The following is a 20454-nucleotide window of genomic DNA, read 5'->3' as shown; positions in this document are numbered from 1 at the left end:
TAGTTAAATCGTAAAATTATCTATGAAGTTCATCGTCATTTATGGGGTGTTCTTTATAGCCACTGTATGTTACAGGCTGTTTTTTCTTTACCTCGTTGCCATTATATGTACGAAGAGATTTTTCTCTTTTTAGCCAAAATTGGTATCCAACATAAAGGTTGCAGAAAGCAAACGCCTGCCACAATGTAGCTAATTGGAATTAGCCTGCTGATATGCTAACTACTTACATGTCACAGGACGATAACACTAAAACAGTCACACGTGGCAACACGTGAACACAATAACAATCATGTATTAAAAGCATATAGATCACAGAGAGGATACTCAGCTTTTGTGGGAAAGCGTGGCAGTGATGAACCTAATGAGACGAAACACAGTAGACGACCTCTATCTAACTGAACGTCAACAAGTTTATATTCTGTCTCTTGGTAGATAAAACCTTAGACAGACACTTAAGGAGTGACTGTACGATGACTAGACTGCAGATAATTTGTATGCAACTGTCGAAAACTTCCTCGTTGGTTGCTGAAGAGTAGTGGGCGATAACTCGTTGTTGAGTTTCGAAGAACTACTGTAACTTTAACTAGAACCAAAAAGAACTTGAACTTTCCGAGCTCGGGCGTGCGATGACTTTTCGTACCAGCATGACAATGCATCGGGCGTAAGGCAGTAACTGCGAGGCAATTGTTTGTGGACAATAACCTTACTGAAATTAACTGTCCTTCCGAGAGTCCCGACCTCAAACTAATGGAACACCTTTCGGATGAGTAAGGCCGTCGACGTCGCTCCAGACCCCAGTGTCCTACATCAGTACCTTCTCTAACATTCGCTCTTCAGGAGGCACGAGCAGCCATTTTTCTACCACATTCATATGCTCCACATGTCACAATGAAATTGTCCCCAGAGTTGTTTAATCTTTCATAAATACGACAGGCTTTCTTTACGTCCAATAATAGGTGTCCAAATACTTTTTGTGTTATTCTTAAAATCACTCACCGACGATGCTTTCCAGGGGCAACAAAATCGCCAGCATGCAGTCTGAGGCTGTCAGTCGGTCCGATAAACGTCTTGTTAATAGACTAAATGTGTGAAACTGGTTGTGTATTAGTTTCAACATGGCAGCATAACTTCTAATAAATACAAGCCATAAAATTAGAATATTTTGTAAGATGAACATCAACAGAATACCTGTTGCTTCTGTCTCGCAATCTTCGACTAACATGTGTTTCACGATTGTCTTGATACTTCGCCAGCACGAGGGGCTGGTATTGTAAAATGTTCAGCCTCAACTGCAGATGGCTGGTTGGATTCTAGGGCCTTAGATAATATGTACATGTTGCACAAAAGCCTGAGGGTTTTTCTCTGGTCATTGCCTCTGTGGTCCTCCCCCATGCTATCCCCAACGGTAGTTCGCAGGATCGCGGGAGTCCAGCATCCGTTTACCTTATGGCTTTCTTCATTCTAACTGAAACTTTGTATGGCATCCCCGAACAAGAGGACACAGTACCTCTCCTCCACAGAAAAAACCACATTCTCATCTAGTTTTATTATAGTGTCAGTATCACACAGCGTGTGCTCCTTTACTCCTGATTACTCCATCTTCCAAATCTTCAACACCGTTTGTCTTCTGTGAATCTTGTGTAGATGGATCGTACAGTCATTCTGTGCCGCTTTGTACACGCTTTGGATTATCGCAAGCAGCCTGCAATCCTTGGTTCCAAGGAGTGCCGCCGCTGTTAAGTGAATCCGCGGAGGGCGGCCTCGGCGGCTGCGGGTGGAGTGTAATCCGAGTTTCCGAACGGAATGGTCCCCTGGGAGAACAGTGAACTGACTGCTTAAGGCGGCTAGCCGGAGGGCAGTTGTACTGTATCCAAAGAGGGGTTGCCTGTTATGGTACTATCTGTTTGTGACAGTACCTGCTGAACACCGTTTGAACTCATCTGGCCTGTAGTTCGGAAGCGTGCTGTTCTGTAGGTATTTGAAATTAGGGTTCTCAACGTTAAATTTGGTGTATTCGAATTTGTAGGAGAGATTGAGTGGTTAGTAGTTGCTCTCCGCTGAACTAGCAGTACGTTCTGACTGTTCTCTTCATGTAACTTATTAACTAATAAAAGGTTTGTCAGCATGTTTTCTCGTCTGAGATCTCACAAATGGGTATGTCTCAATGCCACATAATTTGTTTCCAGTCTTTTGTTTGTAGAAGAGGTTTAGAATGCTGCTAGCACGAAGCTTCACTCTGGGCTGGTATTGTGATTACGAAATTACCTAGGGATGCATTGTTGCCATTTGTGCCATCACAGTTTTCCTCACTATGGGTGTGATGAGTGAATGGTACACTCCCCATTCTTAAGGTGTTCTGCAGTGTGGAACGTCTAACCCCGTGGCTGCTGTCTTCAACTGTTGGGTGACACAGGTGGGCAGAGGATCCAGTAAAACTCTTACAGGCAGCTAGATTTTAAGTATCAGGTAATTTATCGTTGTTCTTTAATTGGAGGATATGTGAGTCTCACTCGGGTTTTGAAGGATTGTTGTGAGGCTCATTTTGGTTAATGTATGAGGAAAAATATAAGGTGTATCCCTGACGTAGATGTTTAAGCTTAACCTCAGAGCTGGGACAGAATTTTTGAAATGCTGTGTACATAATATTCCAGAAATTATGGTAGGGATTGAAGCGTAAGTTTAAAAATGACCAGAGTCTAATGTAACCTACTTCTCAGGTGAGGAGAGACCAATGAATGAGGAGAGACGATTGTGTATAATGTTTTAGTGGTTGATCAGCAAGGATCACACGTGTATGGCTACCTACAAGCTATGGCGCAATTTTCACGTCCGAAGTGATGCCCAATCACTATTTGTGGGGAAAATTGTGTGTTGGTACTCGTTGTGGCAAAAAATTTCATCATAAGCAGTTGTAAACGTTTGCTTAATCAATACTAATAGTCATTCTGCACTTATTTACCCAGTTATCGCACCCCCGTACAACCTTATGTAACGAATGCAACGTAGACTTCTCCACATGTGCACAGTAAGTGGTATAATCCGACATTTTGTGTGCGTTCTTTTTATCCACTGCCGATCTGAGGCATCCTGTGATATTATTAATTGGTTTTTACAGTGTTTGCATCCAGTTTGCCCAATATACGTCTGATTATGCCTGACACCCTGAGGGATGGAAGGCAGAAAGACATTTTCGTCGGACGTATCACTTCGCCGAGTGCTTGAGCTGATGCCACTTCTTATGCAACTGGTGGAATACTGATATTCACAGACAAGTGGACGAGTCAGTACAACACCCTTCCTGGTCGGTTATAGGTCACCCAGCCTTTGAGAAGCCCTCGTGAAAACATAAAATCTCTCTTGTCGCCGCGTCAATGAGAGAAATCTAATAAGCACTCAGCCCACTCCAAACACTTAACTATTGCACCACCTGTGCTCGCGTCAGACCGAAAATAGTCGATTGCTAGACCAGCATCTGGACAGACGTGTAGATATGTAAAACTACCAAGCACCACAGTAGATCACTTCATTGCAAGCCGCTCCATTTGAAGGAGTGTCTTATTGTGCTTCACATTTTACACTTTTTTTTTTAATGAGATATACACAGTCTGCTCTGTTCATCTTTAGAATAGTGATGTAAAAGGCGACACGAAATCAGTTAAGTGCAAAATCTGTGCACTTCGCACTTTTATTTAGTTTGGTTGATGTGTATAAGGCGACTTCCAGCATTTCATTTGCGTTCAAGTAAAATCGCTTGCGTCATATGAAACCGACACGAAAACGTACGTCCAAAAATTTCGTGTCAAGTTTAAACGTGTTTTTGTAATGAGTGCATCAAAACTCGTGCTTGTGCCGCGATATTCTGTGTGTTTCCTTATACTATTTGAGGTGAATAACGTATTTTGTCAACAGCATCAGTTGTAATCAATAGTTGGGCTTTGTACAATTTTTGTCAGTGGTGTCCAAATTCACAGAATAGTGCACGTCGAATATCAACACACATCAACGGGGATAAAAGTACATTTTTGAGAATTTTCAAAGTTATAAGTGTTTTTTCAGGCACTAAAAACGTTGATTTAGGTGATGTGAGAGATGTGTCTCGTACTCGCAGCCCCAAGTCCTGAACGATATTCAACTAACAACCACTTTTGTTAGGTCAGAAGATTCCACTGTAATTCAAGTCCTGTCCCGGCAGCTCCGGTTAGGAAGCACATCTATCCTCATGTAAGACCATAGACTGAAACACTTTACAAAGCCAACAGTGCTAACCAGCGATAAATTCTGAAAAAAAGCGTATAGGTTTTGCCAGCTGAGCATCTAAACATCTTTTACAATTTTCCATTTTCTCATCTCTACGTTGTTAACACGGAATGCCATTCCATACTTATCTTACAATAAGGAAGTTTGTTTAGCTACAATAATCTGAATTACATGCTTACTTCTTCGTAACTCTTAACATTCTGGATGCAGGTATTCTACGTTGTTGTATAGTCAAATAACCAAGTTTCGATTCTTTGTCTCTGGCTACTTTTCCACTGTGAATGCCTGTATGACAGTGAAACTTAGAATTTCCACAGAAGACTGTTGTCATTGTCCAACTGTTTCATCGAAAATGTCAGATAGTACATTTCTCAGTTTTCTATTAAAAAAATCTAAAACGTGAATTAATTTTCTCTGGTAGATGTGTTTCAGTGTATTTTGTTATAATTCGATTAAGTGATTTCGATTCTGCAGTTGTAATGTATACACATTTTGGCGTATTGTCCTTAATCCGTGCAAATTTGGGCATACTAAACTGATATATCTCTTTCACTGTCGATTTAGTCGGATGTTAATGTTGAAATTGGTCTACGAACTTGTACTAATTCCGTCTTAATGGGATTTTTACGTATCTCTTCTCTTCGTGAATTCACTGTTTTTGTTCGTCCAATCTCACCATAGTACCAAACGAATTACTGGACTAGTTACGAGTATGTTGTTGAACGTTTTGCCGGCTGTTGTGATGGGACAGCTTTTGGGAAACAGTCTCGCCACATGTGCATAACTGTAATGAAACTCCTATTCAATCGTAATACTTAATTTACGTCGGTGAAATTGATCTACCACGGTTCTAGTGATTACCAGTAGGTAACTGATTAAGTCTTGTTATTCTGCTACTTTTAATTTATATTTGCAAACAACGTTGCACTGGGAAATACTAAGAGCACTGTGAGGCGATGAGCAGGAATGCGAACTGGATGGTGCTAGAGGAGAGACACACCCCAGGGACACTATGAAAGGCTGCTGGGGTTTTTCCGAATGGTCAGTGGCTACCAAACAAAGGTATGTTGCCATGCAGAGGCGCCACAGGAATTCGGACCATTGTTTGGAAACATAGATAGCGTCCCCTATAGAGAAACGCCTGTTGCCAAAATGCTATAACCAGAAATGCAATGGAATAAGAATGCGCCTTATTTACCTGGAATGCACCTTTCTATAAGAGATGTCGAAAACTGCTGTTTCCCCAGAAAATTACAGGAAACTAATGATAAAGATGGATATGGGATGCTTGACCCCAGGCCTTTGGAAACGCTCCGACATTTCAGGGAAAGAATGTTTATTTGATGTGAAACCTACAGCTATTGACTAACGTAAACAAAACCAAAATTAGAAACAGATACTGGATGCTGATGAGGGAGAGTTCCTTATCAGCTGAAGAGAGAGACAGAGACGCTAGTTTTTTTCCTGATTAGTATGGTAGGACACAAGCAAATGGTTAACCAGTCGCAAGAAGGATACAAGTGTTCTGTAATGAGCAGTTTGATGGGTTGGCACTCGGAAAATTTGGAGCCGAGCCAATTTAATACTCTAGGCAGTGGCTCCAGCTGCCAGAGACTGTGGTCATGTGTGTATGTGTGTGTGTGTGTGTGTGTGTGTGTGTGTGTGAGTTGTGTTTGCACGAGTGTGTGTGAGAGCCGGAAAAGGTGGGAATGCGAGGATTCCCCTTACTTAACATTCCAGCGTTCTGAGATCAATATCAAACCCAGAGCCTTTTTCGCTCGACGTCGACGCTGAGAGCTTCCATAGAGCCTCCCGAGTCAATGCATTGGGAAATTAGAAACATTTGGGTCTAATTTTGACTTAGCCACTGGCGAGGGTTGTTGATTTCACTAATGATCGATTCTACAGCCACTTGGACCATCACGTGCAATAGTACGGTGAGATAGTGCCGCAGTGCTGAGATGAGCTGTAGGGAAATTACAGTTAATTTTTTAAACCCATTATTTTCAGCTTCACTGTGAAGAATTGTATTTTGTCAGTAATGAGCAGCTTCCTTTCAACTTTTCCCCAAGGTATGACGCTTCTCTTTTCTGTAGATTAGATACTGTCATTAACTGTACAACAATCGTTAGGCATCCCGTAATAGTAAATATATTTCTTGCAATATTTACAGCTTTTCCCCCGACCTGTATGACAGATATTCCAAAGCTACCTGTGTAGAATTGCCACAGGTTGCCATTCAGATTTTTTGTATGTATTTAATCTTCTTATCATTACAACAGGTTACCACTGTTTAATGTCCATTTTATTGTACTCAATGAAAATCGTTATAACTCTTGTTTCATTCAATATGAGCGAGTTTTAGAGGGTGTGTTGGCTTACGTTGTATCGACTGATACCATAATTCAGTTCATTAATCCAGAGCGTCAGCTCCCCTTTGAGAAGAAAGAAGATTAAAATATAGAACGATATCACACACTGCCTTTTTTCGAAAATGGACTGCAGTCACACAGGACTGTACCACGGAATCGAAAATTTAACATTTTCCCGAGTGAAGCTACAAATTATATCTGTTATTCAGTACAGCGCATTGTTGATCTCCGCTATTAGTTCGAAGTAGCAGATTTACATTGTGATGCATTGATACTATAGCGAAAAAATAGTACAGAAATAAAATAAATTTAGATTACGTCATACGCAATCACTATTTGTGGAAACGGGTGGTAGTAAAACCTGTCCCGTCCCACTTCATTCCAGTGCTAGGTTTTTCATCGTCCAATATCCTAAAATACAGTGTGCTGCCGAGTTCCCATTGTGATGCAAACGACTTTTTCGCAGGAATACCTGTCCAAGGGTAGAAAAAGAAAGAAAAATCTCATTGCTGAGTACGCCCGGTGGAAAAGCCGTCCTATTGTATTGCGCTACAAATACGGTCAGGAGCGCGGACTGACACAAAAGGCGGGAATAAAATCCAACACGCGCCCGTGTCGATTTTCCTTGGAGGGACGCTTTCCACACCCTCTCCATGCCATATTGTATGTCACGTTTTGTCGATAACTGTCAACCGGACCGATGCTGCGCCGGTGGAAAAATACGGATGAGCAAAGCATTAAAACCCTCCAAACTTGTGTGCCTCTTTGTATTTCCGTCGATATCGACGGACGTCGCCACAATAAAACAGAAATACCCAGCTTGACCTCGAAATGTTGTCCACGTTCGGTGAGCGCTGTTGTACTTAAACGGTTACAATTAGAGTGACTAATGAATATCGTTCTGTAACGATAAGACAGATAAGGAACTTATCAGGCATATCAATGTTTCCATTCATTTCCAATCTTGGTACACTTACACGCTTATATCTACTTTTCTCTCCTCTCTCAGTTTCTTTATTCTTCTTGGACTGCTAACGGTTCCATTACCAAAATTCTTTCCGCTTATTCCAAACCCAAGATGGAAACGATAGACGAAGTTCGGTAAATAGTTGATGGGCAATATAATGGCGGTGGTAGTGTATATGATTAATACGCAAGCCGTGAAGGTAATATGGGGGGGGGGGGGGAGGGTGAGACTGTAAGAACACACCATTTCAAAACATTTTTGGCTCTGCTGGAGCAGCCCACATATTGCGATACTGCGTATGGCTCTTTGCTTACCAGAAACTTTGTGTTGTAGCCTGCCCAAATTAATCTTCTCCATTACATATCGCAACATTGTCGCTGGTATTTTCTCAGCAGATGAACTGCACTCCTCTTCCATTGTGACGCGAATTACGTGTTGTTTATAATTAGTTCTGGAGCATACGGGTAAGTAATTTGTATATTGTAAGAGTTCAAGAATTCCAAGCATGTCACTTCTCACAACGATAACTTGAAAGTAGTCACATAGCTAGATTTTGGAACAAACGATTTTTACGGTCTATTAAAACTATGATGAAACAAAAAATCATATCAAAGAAACAAACAAAACTTGTAAAGGGGTGAAAACATTTCTTGCTGGTTGAATTGTAGAACATCAATTGGAGGGTGATCGTCGATTTTTGTGCCACTGTTGCAGCCAAAACCAGAATAAATTAATGTAATACACATTATGTGGTGCATGTGACGGAATATTTGGATACTTTGTCACCGCACGTCATTAGACGCCAGGTCTAAGACTGAATTACCTTAATGAATCGAGACTGATTCGTTAGATGCATATGACATCTGTCCGTTTGCATGAACCTATACAAGCTAACTCAAAGATTCAATACGCTTCACAAATATGTCCTTAAAAGTTAAGCGTAATAGTGAAATGACGAAAATGGAAAGATAAACGTTGAGAAATCGCTGTAAATGATCGTCCAAATGCACCAAGAACCTTGAAGTTACGAAGGAACTTAATTCTTGATGTATCTGATCTGGGTGTGTTTCGATAAAGAGCGCGAGTTGCAATAAACCCATTACACGCTAGCCGTGTTTGCACTTTCGTTGTGAACAGAGAGTACTCTCTTGATGTTACATGCTATTTGAACCCTGTTTTGTAGGGTGCAATTCTAGGACTGTTAAAGGCAAAGGTTCCGAGTTCAAGTCTCGGTCCGGCACACAGTTTTAATCTGTCAGGAAATTTCATATCAGTGCACACTCCACTACAGAGTAAAAATCTCATTCTGGAAACCTCTTGTTCGGCAAATCTGTTCATTTAAGATTTGTGATGGCTGCATTTTCAGACGCACATATATTTCTACGTCCTCTTAAATGTTCATGACTTTTCCATGGTTATCTGTATGTAAACTTTTTAATGTTTTGTTTATATCTAATGAGGTGTATCTATTTTCTCTCAGATGTGTTCGGCGATCTGTTTATTTAATATTTCAGATGGCTGCTTTTTCAGATGCTCATATATAAAATCTGTTCATTTAATTTTTTTTGTGACTACTTTTGCATATGCTTGTATATTTCTAAGTCCTCCAAAATGATAATGGTTTCTCTCTTATTATCTGTACGTAAATTTTTAAATATTTTGTTTATATCGAATGAAGTGTATTTCTTTTCTCTCGGATGTGTGCTTAGAAAAAGATGGATTATTCTTATTCTATCTGACACGTCCCCTAAAATGTATATTAAAATAGCTTTCAGTTTCGTCAATCTAAACCATTCTCCACAGTATGTTTTATAAATGTCTGCCAGACCAAAAGACAGCTTTTCAGTTTGCTGATTCGGAGAATAACACAAACATTTTTGTTCGAAACGTGTGTCATTTTATTTGAGATATTTCTGATATATAGCATTATTTCTCTATGCAGTATGATTTCGTCATTTCTTACTAGCTGTTGCTATACTTCTGCTGGTATATTTCACTAATTATTTTTTTCGCCTTATATTAGAAGCTTTTCATGATAGAATTACAAAGATTGGTGGATACATCGTCATTCATCAATACTTTTCGAATAACTAACAAAATTTTTACTTGGTACAAAGCAGCTTTGTCAATACTCTATTGGTGCTGGCATAAAAGGTCCTTTTATACTCTTGTTTCCGCCTTTTGGAGTTTTCCATTAATTTTTTGGTGAAGCAAATGTCGTGTTCCCCGCATAAAGCAGTGGATCCGTTGCACATCTAATAAACAGGTAAATCTTTATTCAGAACAAAATAACAATAATCTTTGGGTGGTACTGAAACTGTCGATTCTCTCGATTTACTTTTACCTTGATCCTAATTTTACTCTTTATATTTTGACGTAGCTCCTGCTATGACACAAAAATGATGAACGATATTTAACTCAAGGAGACGTCTTTTAAACAACAGGAATCAAACAGAATACAATAACGAGTCACGCACTGATGAAATCAGAATGACAGTGTAATCATTGACCTGAAACGTTGTGATAACACAGATCTCGATAGCCAAAGTCACGAAAAGATCATGTGAAGGCGAAACATGGTGTAATGGGTGTAGCTAATATGTCAGCTTAATGTAAGTTGGTAGAACAGGTCGAATTTTATACCACATATAACCAGAAATATTTCACTGTAATACATTAGGCCAGATAAAAAGTAATGCAGAGCGGAGATCCATGAGCTAGTGGCTGTCTGAAGGTGTTTTATCTATTTGTCAACGTGCTTAGATTTCTACACTCTGTTAGTCATTTCACATTTGGTATGTAGGAGTTGCGTTGGGCTTCTTTGTGCAGATTAACATTTATATGTCTTTATACAATATTTGAAACCCCGTCGTTTCAATGATTTGAAGAAGCGCATCCGTCTGTATCGTGGCAGTTTCCATGCCTTATGTCAGTATCTCCATGTTATCAGAAAATGTCAAATAGTTGACCTTCTCCATATTCCGAAAATTTTTTCACGTCGCAAGTGTCCATTTTTTGTCTGCTTACTCAATGATTTATCCATTCCTTATTTTCCATTAACGTACTCCTCTTTCTTCTTTTCTCGTCATAAACGTAAATCACTTTAATGAAGTTCTGTCAACAAAATACAAGTATAAAATGTAACTATATATTTTTGGCACACACTGCGGGTTGTGCAGTCTACTGACCTTACACAACTGTTTCTTTATTTCCTTACTGTTCTTTTGCAATAAATGCACATTGCTTTCGTAATCCTTGTATGATACATGCATACATCTACATCTGCATCTACATGGTTACTCTGCAATTCATACATACGTGTCTGGCAGAGGGTTCATCGAACCATTTTCATACTACTTCTCTACCATTCCACTCTCGAATAGCGCGTGGGAGAAAGGAATACCTAAATCCTTACGTTCAAGCTCTTATATCTCTTGTTTTATTGTTATGATCATTTCTCCCTACGTAGGTGGATGTGAAAAAATATTGTCGCATTCAGAAGAGGAAGTTGGTGAATGAAATTTCGTAAATAGATCTCTCCGCAAAGAAAATCGCCTTTGTTTCAGTGACTGCCACCACAAATCGTGTATCATATCAGTGATACTCTCACCCCCATTGCACGATAACACGAAACGAGCTGCCCTTCTTTGCACTTTTTCGATATCCTCCGTCAATCCCACCTGATAAGGATCTCACACCGCGCAGCAATATTCCAGCAGAGGACGAACAAGTGTAATGTAGGGTGTCTCTTTAGTGGGTTAGTCGCATCTTCTAAGTATTTTGCCAACAAAGCGCAGTCTTTGTTTCGCCTTCCCCACAATATTATCTATGTGGTCCTTCCAATTTAAGTTGCTCGTAATTGTAACTCCTAGGTATTTAATCGAATTGGCAGCCCTTAGATGTGTGCAATTTATGATATACCGAAAATTTATCGTATTTCTTTTGGTACCCATATGGATGATCTCGCACTTTTCTTTGTTTAGTGTTAACTGCCACTTTTCGCACAATACAGAAATTCTCTCTAGATCATTTTGTGATTAGAACTGATCGTCCGATGACTTTACTAGACGGAAAATTACAGTGTCATCTGCAAATAATCTAATGGGGCTGGTCAAATAATGACCTAGATCATTTATGTAAATCCAGAACAGCAGAGGGCGTATGACACGAACTTGCGGAACGCCAGATATCACTTCTGTTGTACTCGATGATTTACCGTCTATAGCTACGAACTGTGAACTCTCTGAGAGGAGATCACGAATCCAGTCACACAACTGAGACGATATTCCAAATGCACGCAATTTGATTACTAGTTGCTTGTGAGGAACGGTATCAAAAGCCTTCTGGAAATCTAGGAATATGGAGTCGATCTGAGATCCCATGTCGACAGCACTCATTACTTCATGGGAATAAAGAGCTAGCTGTGTTGCACAAGAACGACATTTTCTGAATCCGTGTTGGTTATGTATCGATAAGTCATTTTCTTGAACATGATTCATAATGTTCGAGTACAGTATATGCTCAAAAATCCTACGGCAAATTGAGGTCGGTGATATGAGTCTGTAATTCAGTGAATTACTTCTGTTTAATTTTTTGAATATTGGTGTGACCTGTGCTACTTTACAGTCCTTAGGAACAGACCTTCCGTCAAGTGAACGGTTTTATATGATTTCTAAGAAAGGTGCTATTGTGTCTGCATACTCTGAAAGGAATGATTGGTATACCATCTGGACCGGAAGACTTGTCATTCTTAAGTCATTTGAGTTGTTTTGCAACTACTAATGTATCTACTTTTATGACACTCGTGCTAACAGCTGTTCTGGTTTCGAATTTGGGAATAGTTGCTGAAACGCTCTAACGTAAATAAGTTTTTTTTCCATCTTTTGTCCCTGAAGTATCCAACGGCCGTTCTAGTATTTATGCAGATCCATCGCATAATAATTTTATGAGTAATATTCATAATACCAAATTTTCAGATAAATTGGAAAAATCCCTAGCAGCTCCAGACAAAATGTTTAGTATATTCTGGGACTGGGCTCGCAATCCTTAATTGGATGGTAATTTTTCTTGGACAACTCCTTCTATTCCACGTTGCATGAGGACATTAGGAGGAAAAAAATTATAAGTTCATTAATTTTAACACTATTCATGCATACATAACTGACTCATTCCACATCATTTCAATGCAGGAATATTCAAAGGCTCTACGGAACATGTAACTAACTAATTTCCTTAACCTACAAAACGAGTTGTAATTATAAGACATTTGCTGCCTTTCGGAAAACTGCACTTCAAATTCCTGCCAGACCACCAGGAAAAATTTTCCCGTGGTTCCCGTAAACAGCTCAAGGGTAACGCCGAGATAGTTTCTTTGAAACGGACAGAGCTATTTCTCCCCCATCCTTCTACAATTTGACATTGTGCACCGTCTTTAGTATCTCTGTCTTCTACGGAACGCGAAAACTAAAATTTTCTTCTTTCTTAGTAAATTCTTCATTAAGCAGTTTCATTAACCTTTTAGAGCCGATAGTTTCCTACGTAAGTAAACTGAACAAGAAAATACTGTCCCTCAAGCTTGCTTATTACCGGTGGTAGAACAAGGCAAATTTGCAGCTGGGTCGAACTAAAAGTAGACAAACAGCAGACGCTTTTTAATTTTTGAAGACGTACTGTAATTTAAACTAATATAAGGCATAGAGCGTAACTTGTGATGACATGGGTAATTAAAACGACATAACAAGCAATCAGTTACTTAAAAGAAATTTAATTTCTTTACCGGTTTCGGGTTCTTAGTGCCCTTCTTTAGAAGGTTATAACTATCGCTATATTTGCGAGTGTCAGCAGTAAGATACATACAGCAAAGTACCATAGTCATGTGGTTCATGGGCAATTTAAGAAGTTGTATGTTCGGTAGGAAGTTGCAAGAGTGAATGAGGTGAAACGAACACCAAATGAGCAGGACTTTTGCAACGAAGCCCTTTATCACCAAAGAAGTCGACAACACGTGACAGCAGAAGACAATGAAGCTGATGTGCTATATGCTCTCGTTAGAGAGGCCGATGTCGGTTCTGAAACCAAATCTGGTCACAAGATACCCCTGCAGCCGAAAGCGGGTCATCCAACTCTAGAGCTTTTCTTTTCTTTTATTTCATTACGTTTCCAATGTCAGATGCGTCTCCAACTACGAGAGGCAAATCTGTACGCCTCTCTTGACGACTAGGCTGCGAGATAAAGCGAGTCAGCCAACGTCAGCTTAGCGCCTGTTGTCGCAGTGTGCTAATGAGACATCTCTTAATTAAACCGCACTCCCAGTGTTATTAAATGAGCGCTGCGTCCCCTGTCTCCTTACTTTTTGCACAACGCAGATCTCTGGTTCTAGTTAATTATCAGTGTGCGTGGCTACAGCAATGGAATTTGGTACTTCGTACTTGAAGTCGCCACAAGGTTGCAGAAGCTACGGAGCAGACAGAAGTCTGCACCGCTGGCTACGGGCGGTTAGAGCTTTTAATTATGTTGACTTTCGGTAGAAGTTACGCAACTGTAATTTGTAGTACCGCAAAGTGTTGCATCTGAACAATCTGTTTTACCTTTTTGAGGTTTTTACTCTGTTTTCACCCTATGCAATTGATAAAGGAATCACAATCATAAACGAGCTGGTGTGTGTGATTAAATACATGTATACTTGTGTGGATTGGAATCGGAGGTTGACCGCACTGCTAATTAGGTGTACGTAATCGCTGGTCCTACACTGGGGTTGCAAGTTGCTGCCCTGCAGCTTCCCAGCTATTCCGAAAAGAGTGTAGAACGCTCTCTATGCCTACGACATCCATCAGCTGTCACTTTACGGTCCCAGCCTAACATGACGACACATGTTTATAGAATAAACATCTAGAATACCTTACCATTTTTAACCTTTCTCAATCTTGTCATCATTTTGCATATGAATAAGAATTACTCATTTTCTATAACTGAATTTTGCACTGTTTCCTAACATAGCATGTTTCATCTAACTGTTTCACGAACATTCTACGGTCTACAAAGAATAATTATTGATAGCTGTAAATATTTTGTTATGAGTCGTTTAGTAAAGTTGTATAGTGCTTTAGAGGAGTACTGTGTTTTCTTTATTTGTGTGTGTGTGTGTGTGTGTGTGTGTGTGAGTGTGTGTGGCTGTGTGTTTGGAATTAGTGATCCTCAACTGCATCACTTGCCAACTGCATCAGATTCCTGAGTGTTTTCATCAAAAGCAGAACTAATATCAACGACGGGTTCTGTCGTTCACAATTATTCTCAAAATTTTGTCTGCGTCTAGAGATCTTGATACCTAGTGCCGTTAAAAAGTTTGGATGATTTCAAATTGTGTATCTCTTCTGCAAATGACGACAGTTTGCAAATATGATGTTGGCACAAGAGAGTTCTTTATCTTTTTACACATGAAAGGTTGTACAAATAGCCTTACTTCATTACGATCTGTAAGAATATTATTTTGACTCATCGCAGTATTTTTGGTTTAACTGACAACACTGTAAAGAGATTGTGCTTTTTACAGACAAAATTGGTTTGCGCACCTGATCTTCTGTCAAGTTAATCTTCCTTTCAGATTTTTTCAGTTCGACCGCAATGTTTAAACACCTCCAGTAGTGCTGTGTAGCATCATCTAACCAGTCAGACTTCCAACTAAAATCGGTGGACAAACCACGTTAGTCTGAAGAGAGAAATATCCTGGTGTCCGAATGTTCTGATGATAACGTCTCTCCTCTTGATAGTCTGACTGTTACATTATGCATCTAAAAATAAACAAATCAAAAATGCGCACAACTGAAGTCCTTGAATACGAATCACTCTTCCCTTTTTATTGTAGCATACTAATCCGTTTTAGACCAGAAGCCCGATTTCTTTGGCCTGCGCACACTCAGAGCAGTACTCTGCATAAAACTGGCTGAAAGTTCACTACAGTCACATCTCGGAACGAAAACAAAACGATGATGATCCCATTCCTCTAACAAGAGTTTCCCAGTAGTCCATCACTTTCGGATGGATAGATATGAACTGAAATTTATTTACTTACTTATTCCTTGGCGCTACGGTCCTTGTAGGACCTTGACTTCCGGAACAACCTCGGCACACTCTTCTCTGTTGGCTGCCTTGGCTCTCCACTTTCTAATTCCTGTCCTTCTCAAATTCTCCTCCACACTGTCTAGCCATCTCGTCCATGGTCTGTCTCTTATATGACGTTAACCGGGTTTTCCTTTGAAAACTTTCTTGGCTGTGCTGTTCTCCACCATTCTTTCTACATATTCCAACCTACGCGGTCTATTACTATATATTTATGTCACGATATCTGGTTTGTTGAACAACTTTCCTATTCTCCAAAAACCCCAGTCATTCACTGCCCGGTAGATTTTCCTATCTTTCCCATCTCAGCAACAACTACTCCTCATTTTGTGTCATAGTCCAGGTCTCCGAGTCGTCCGGAGTGGCCGTGCGGTTCTGGGCGCTACAGTCTGGAGACGCGTGACCGCAACGGTCGCAGGTTCGAATCCTGCTTCGGGCATGGATGTATGTGATGTCCTTAGGTTAGTTAGGTTTAAGTAGTTCTAAGTTATAGGGGACTTATGACCTCAGCAGTTGAGTCCCATAGTGCTCAGAGTCATTTGAACAATTGTTGAACCAGGTCTCCGAACCATACATCACCACAGGTCTGACTACCGTACGATACACCGTCTGCCTCACATTCCTAGTAAGGCTCCTTGGTTTAAACACTTTAACCAGTGCAAAGTAGCTCCTGTTACCAGCTGCAATAAGTGCATGTATTTCTTCTCTCATATTATTATTCTCAGTTACCAGTGACCCAAGCTGTTTAAAGTACTGAGAGCGATCTTATTCTTTTCCGTTCAAAGTCATGCTTCTTTCTCCTTCACCATATCTTTTCCTAGATGTTAATATACATTTGGTCTTTGACTGATTAGTAGTCAGCTCCATCTACGCCTCATATATTTCTACTTTTTCAAGCTTCTCTTCCAGGTCTTATTTCCTTATGGATAACAAATCAGTATCATCCGCATATGCAGGCTCTTGAGTTACTCTTTTGAACAGTGTTCCCCCAGAGTTGTTGCTTCGTGTCTTGCGCATTACACTCTCCAAGGTCACATTAAACAGCTCAGTGGAGAGCGCATCACCCTGCCGCAGTCCATGGATAACTTCAAATGCCTTTGATAAAGTGCCCTCGATGTTTACTTTCCATATTGTTCGTCTCAAAGTCATTTAAACCAATCTTATCAGTCTGTTAGGGACTCCTACCTCTTGTATTGCCTTCCAAAGTTTATCCCTTGTGATACTATCAAAGGCTTGTTTGAAATCAATGAACAGCTTGTGGACATCGATGTTATACTCATAACATATTTTAAGGATCTCTCTCAGAGTGAAAATCTGATCTGCAGTGGATCTATTAGTTGTGAAACCATACTGGTAGTCTCCTAGATACTCTTATGCGTGTGCGGTTCTAGGCACTTCAGTCCGGAACCGCGTGACTACTACGGTCGCAGATTCGAATCCTGCCTCGGGCATGTATGTGTGTGATGTCCTCAGGTTAGTTAGGTTTAAGTAGTTCTAAGTTCTAGGGGACTGATGACCTCCGATGTTGAGTCCCATAGTGCTCAGAGCCATTTTTGAACTCTTATGCGTATATTCTTAACAGCCCAGACATGATTTATCCGAATACTTTATATACTATACAGAGCAGATCAAGTTCTCTTATAATTCCCACAGTCAGCTTTGTCATATTTCTTATGTATAGGGCAGAGTATTGCTGTACTCCACTGTTTCGGTATATTTTCCTTCCGCCATATTTCCACTATAATCTCTTGCAAAATCCTTACCAGTCTTTGTCCACCATATTTAATCATTTCTGATGTGATATAGTCTGCTCCCGGAGATTTTTTTTTAAGATCCTTGATAACTTCTTCCATTGTGGGACGTCTACCGATCCCTGGTGCTCTTCATCTCTGTTTATTTCCTACTCCACCTCTTCTGCCATACTGGCGTCAATCCCACCTTCGTTTCCTGGTTCTGCATTCAGTAGTTCACGAAAATACTTCACCCATATGTTTAAAATCTTGTCCTTTCCTTCAATCAGATTTCCTCTTAATCTTTACAGAAAACTGTTCTGGGGTGGGGTCATTTCCCTCGTATAGAAGTTCCTTGTTTATGGAGCAATATTTCTCTCTTCTAACTCATGAATCCACCGATCTTCAAATTCTCTCTTTTTGCTCCTACATTCCTTATCTGCTTCCCTTCTCTTCTCCTGGTATTCTTGCCTCTCGTTCTCCTCTGCAACATTCTTTTTCTTGCTTCATTTCTTTCTTCTATCTTCCTCCCAAAGTCTCCTTCAAGCTATTTCTGGGTTTTCGATTGCTGCTTTCAGTCCAGTACAGTTTCAGCTGTCCCATGTATTATTCGTTTAACTGTTTCAAATTTTTCTTCAATATCCTCTCATGCCGGCTCTTCGTCTTCATTAAGTCTAGTTGTCAATATAGTTTTATGCTGTTTTTCTGTATTCTCATCATTTCTTATCTTGGTATCATCAAACCTTGGCTCAATAGCTTTTTTGGTCTGCCTGTAATTCACTATCCTCTGTCTGATTTGATTCTTACCCAATAATCATCACTATCTCATCTGCACCATGACAACTATCTGCCTCTAATATATGAAGCATGTCGTCTATTTATGAGTATGTGATCACTGTGATTTTTTTTTATCCGATCTGGGGAGCTACATGTAACTTTCCTGATATCCTTCCTTTGGATCCATGTGCTTTTAATAATCATGTTATTGCTCACAGCAAAACCAATTAGTCTGATACCATTATCATTAGAAATTTCATGTACACGCTCCTTACCAGCTGTTTTCATGTTTTGCTATATACGATTTCTTTTCCTACTTGAGCATTGAAGTCCCTCATAACAACCTTAACATCGACTTTGCCACACTTGCTATTTCCTGGTCCAGCTGCTCATAGCATAGATTTTTTTCCTCTGACTCTGCATCTTCTGTTGGTGCATATGCACATATGAAGGATATATTGAAGAAAAGGGCTTTCATTCCTAGTACGCAGATTCTTTCACTAACAGGCTTAGAGTTCAGTGAGGCAGCCTTTTGAGCATTATGAACCAGAAAACCTGTACCTCCATACCATCTGCTTCCCCAGCTGTAAAGCAGTGTGTGTGTCCCAGATGCTAACATTCCACTTTCTATCCATTTCACTTCTTGTTTGCCGCCATCATGACATGTTTCTTCATTTCCTTTTTCAGGTTCTGTAGTCCTCCAGGCTTGTTGAGTGTTCTCAGATTTCATGTCTTTTAATACCAATTTATGTGCCGTTTCCGTTCCAAAGGCCGTAATCCATTACATCCATTCAGTTCTCTTTGTCCTTTGGTTCCGTAATTAACTCTTTTTTCTGGGGTGAAGTTGCTAGCCTCATGCTCAGCCCCTATCGTGGAGGACGGATGACCTGGATTTAATTTTCTTAGGGTTCGCTCCCGTAGGAGGGGTTGGCTTCCCTACACCCATAGAGCCCGCCCCCCCCCCCCCCCCCAAACACACCTCGTCTGTCTTCTCTATCGAGACCAATGCGGCTTGAGTGACTCTACCAGCAGCTATGTAAACGGTGGCACAGATCTTAGCTTCATCAAAGCACATAAACCCTCCTGCCCAACACTGAAGGTGCCTACGGTAACGCGGTGTATCCTGGTAGGGATACCTAAATTTACTGCAATTTTTTCTTAAGTTTCCTGGCTGATGTATTTGCTGCTAAAGAAACATCTGTTAGGAATCAAGATATAAAAGATTTCTCCATTATAACCATGGTAAGCTTCATCCACGTGGTTCTAGAAACAGTATGGAGTTTGTAGGACAATGACGTTAAGGAACTGAACGCAGATGCAACACACAGCTCTAAGTTGCCAGATTCAATAACAAAAAATAATCTGCATGGGATGAAAGATGTATCACCTACATCTAACATGATTATTTGACTGGTTGTGGTGCCACACCTCATCTGCCACTTCCGGTAACAGATGGAACCCAATGAAAACGACCCAATACTATGTGTGGCTTTGGATGCATGAGACTCAATCCATTCTGTAAGTGTGGACCAAGCTGTCACTTGAAGCAGTGATTAATCGAAACTAATCATAGTGAAGTAAGTGAAGGACAGTACCATAATTGTAAGTGTGGAAAGAGGCCAAAGTCGACTGCTGAACTGCGATACATTCTGCACTCAAAATTGAGATACAAAAAACGAATATTAAGCACTGTGATCGCAAGAAGATTTCAGTAAGAAATTGACATCTTACCAAGTATCATTTGAAACAGAACAGGAGAAAATGTAATCACTGAAACAAATATAAGACGAGCGAGACGGAGAATGCACGGAATCAGCAGACTCTCAGGGTATGCACTATTTTCTGTTGCAAACCCTAAATGACCGGTCCTGCCTAAAGCTATCTGATCTGTGCGTGGCTCATGTTATTGTCATTTATTATATAACATCTTGTTTCATCATGTGGCCACCTCGGCATTTTAAATTTCTATTACTAGTGCCGCCCCCCCATGATCCTTGGATCTTGTCGTTGGTGGGGAGGCTTGCGTGCCTCAGCGATACAGATAGCCGTACCGTAGGTGCAACCACAACGGAGGGGTATCTGTTAAGAGGCCAGACAAACATGTGGTTCCTGAAGAGGGGCAGCAGCCTTTTCAGTAGTTGCAGGGGCAACAGTGTGGAGGATTGACTGATCTGGCCTTGTAACAATAACCAAAACGGCCTTGCTGTGCTGGTACTGCGAATGGCTGAAAGCAAGG

The sequence above is a fragment of the Schistocerca gregaria genome, chromosome 5, assembly GCF_023897955.1.
Source record: "Schistocerca gregaria isolate iqSchGreg1 chromosome 5, iqSchGreg1.2, whole genome shotgun sequence".
NCBI classification, from domain to species: domain Eukaryota; kingdom Metazoa; phylum Arthropoda; class Insecta; order Orthoptera; family Acrididae; genus Schistocerca; species Schistocerca gregaria.
The sequence above is the reverse complement of the archived record's forward strand: the minus strand, read 5'-3'. Positions refer to the sequence as shown.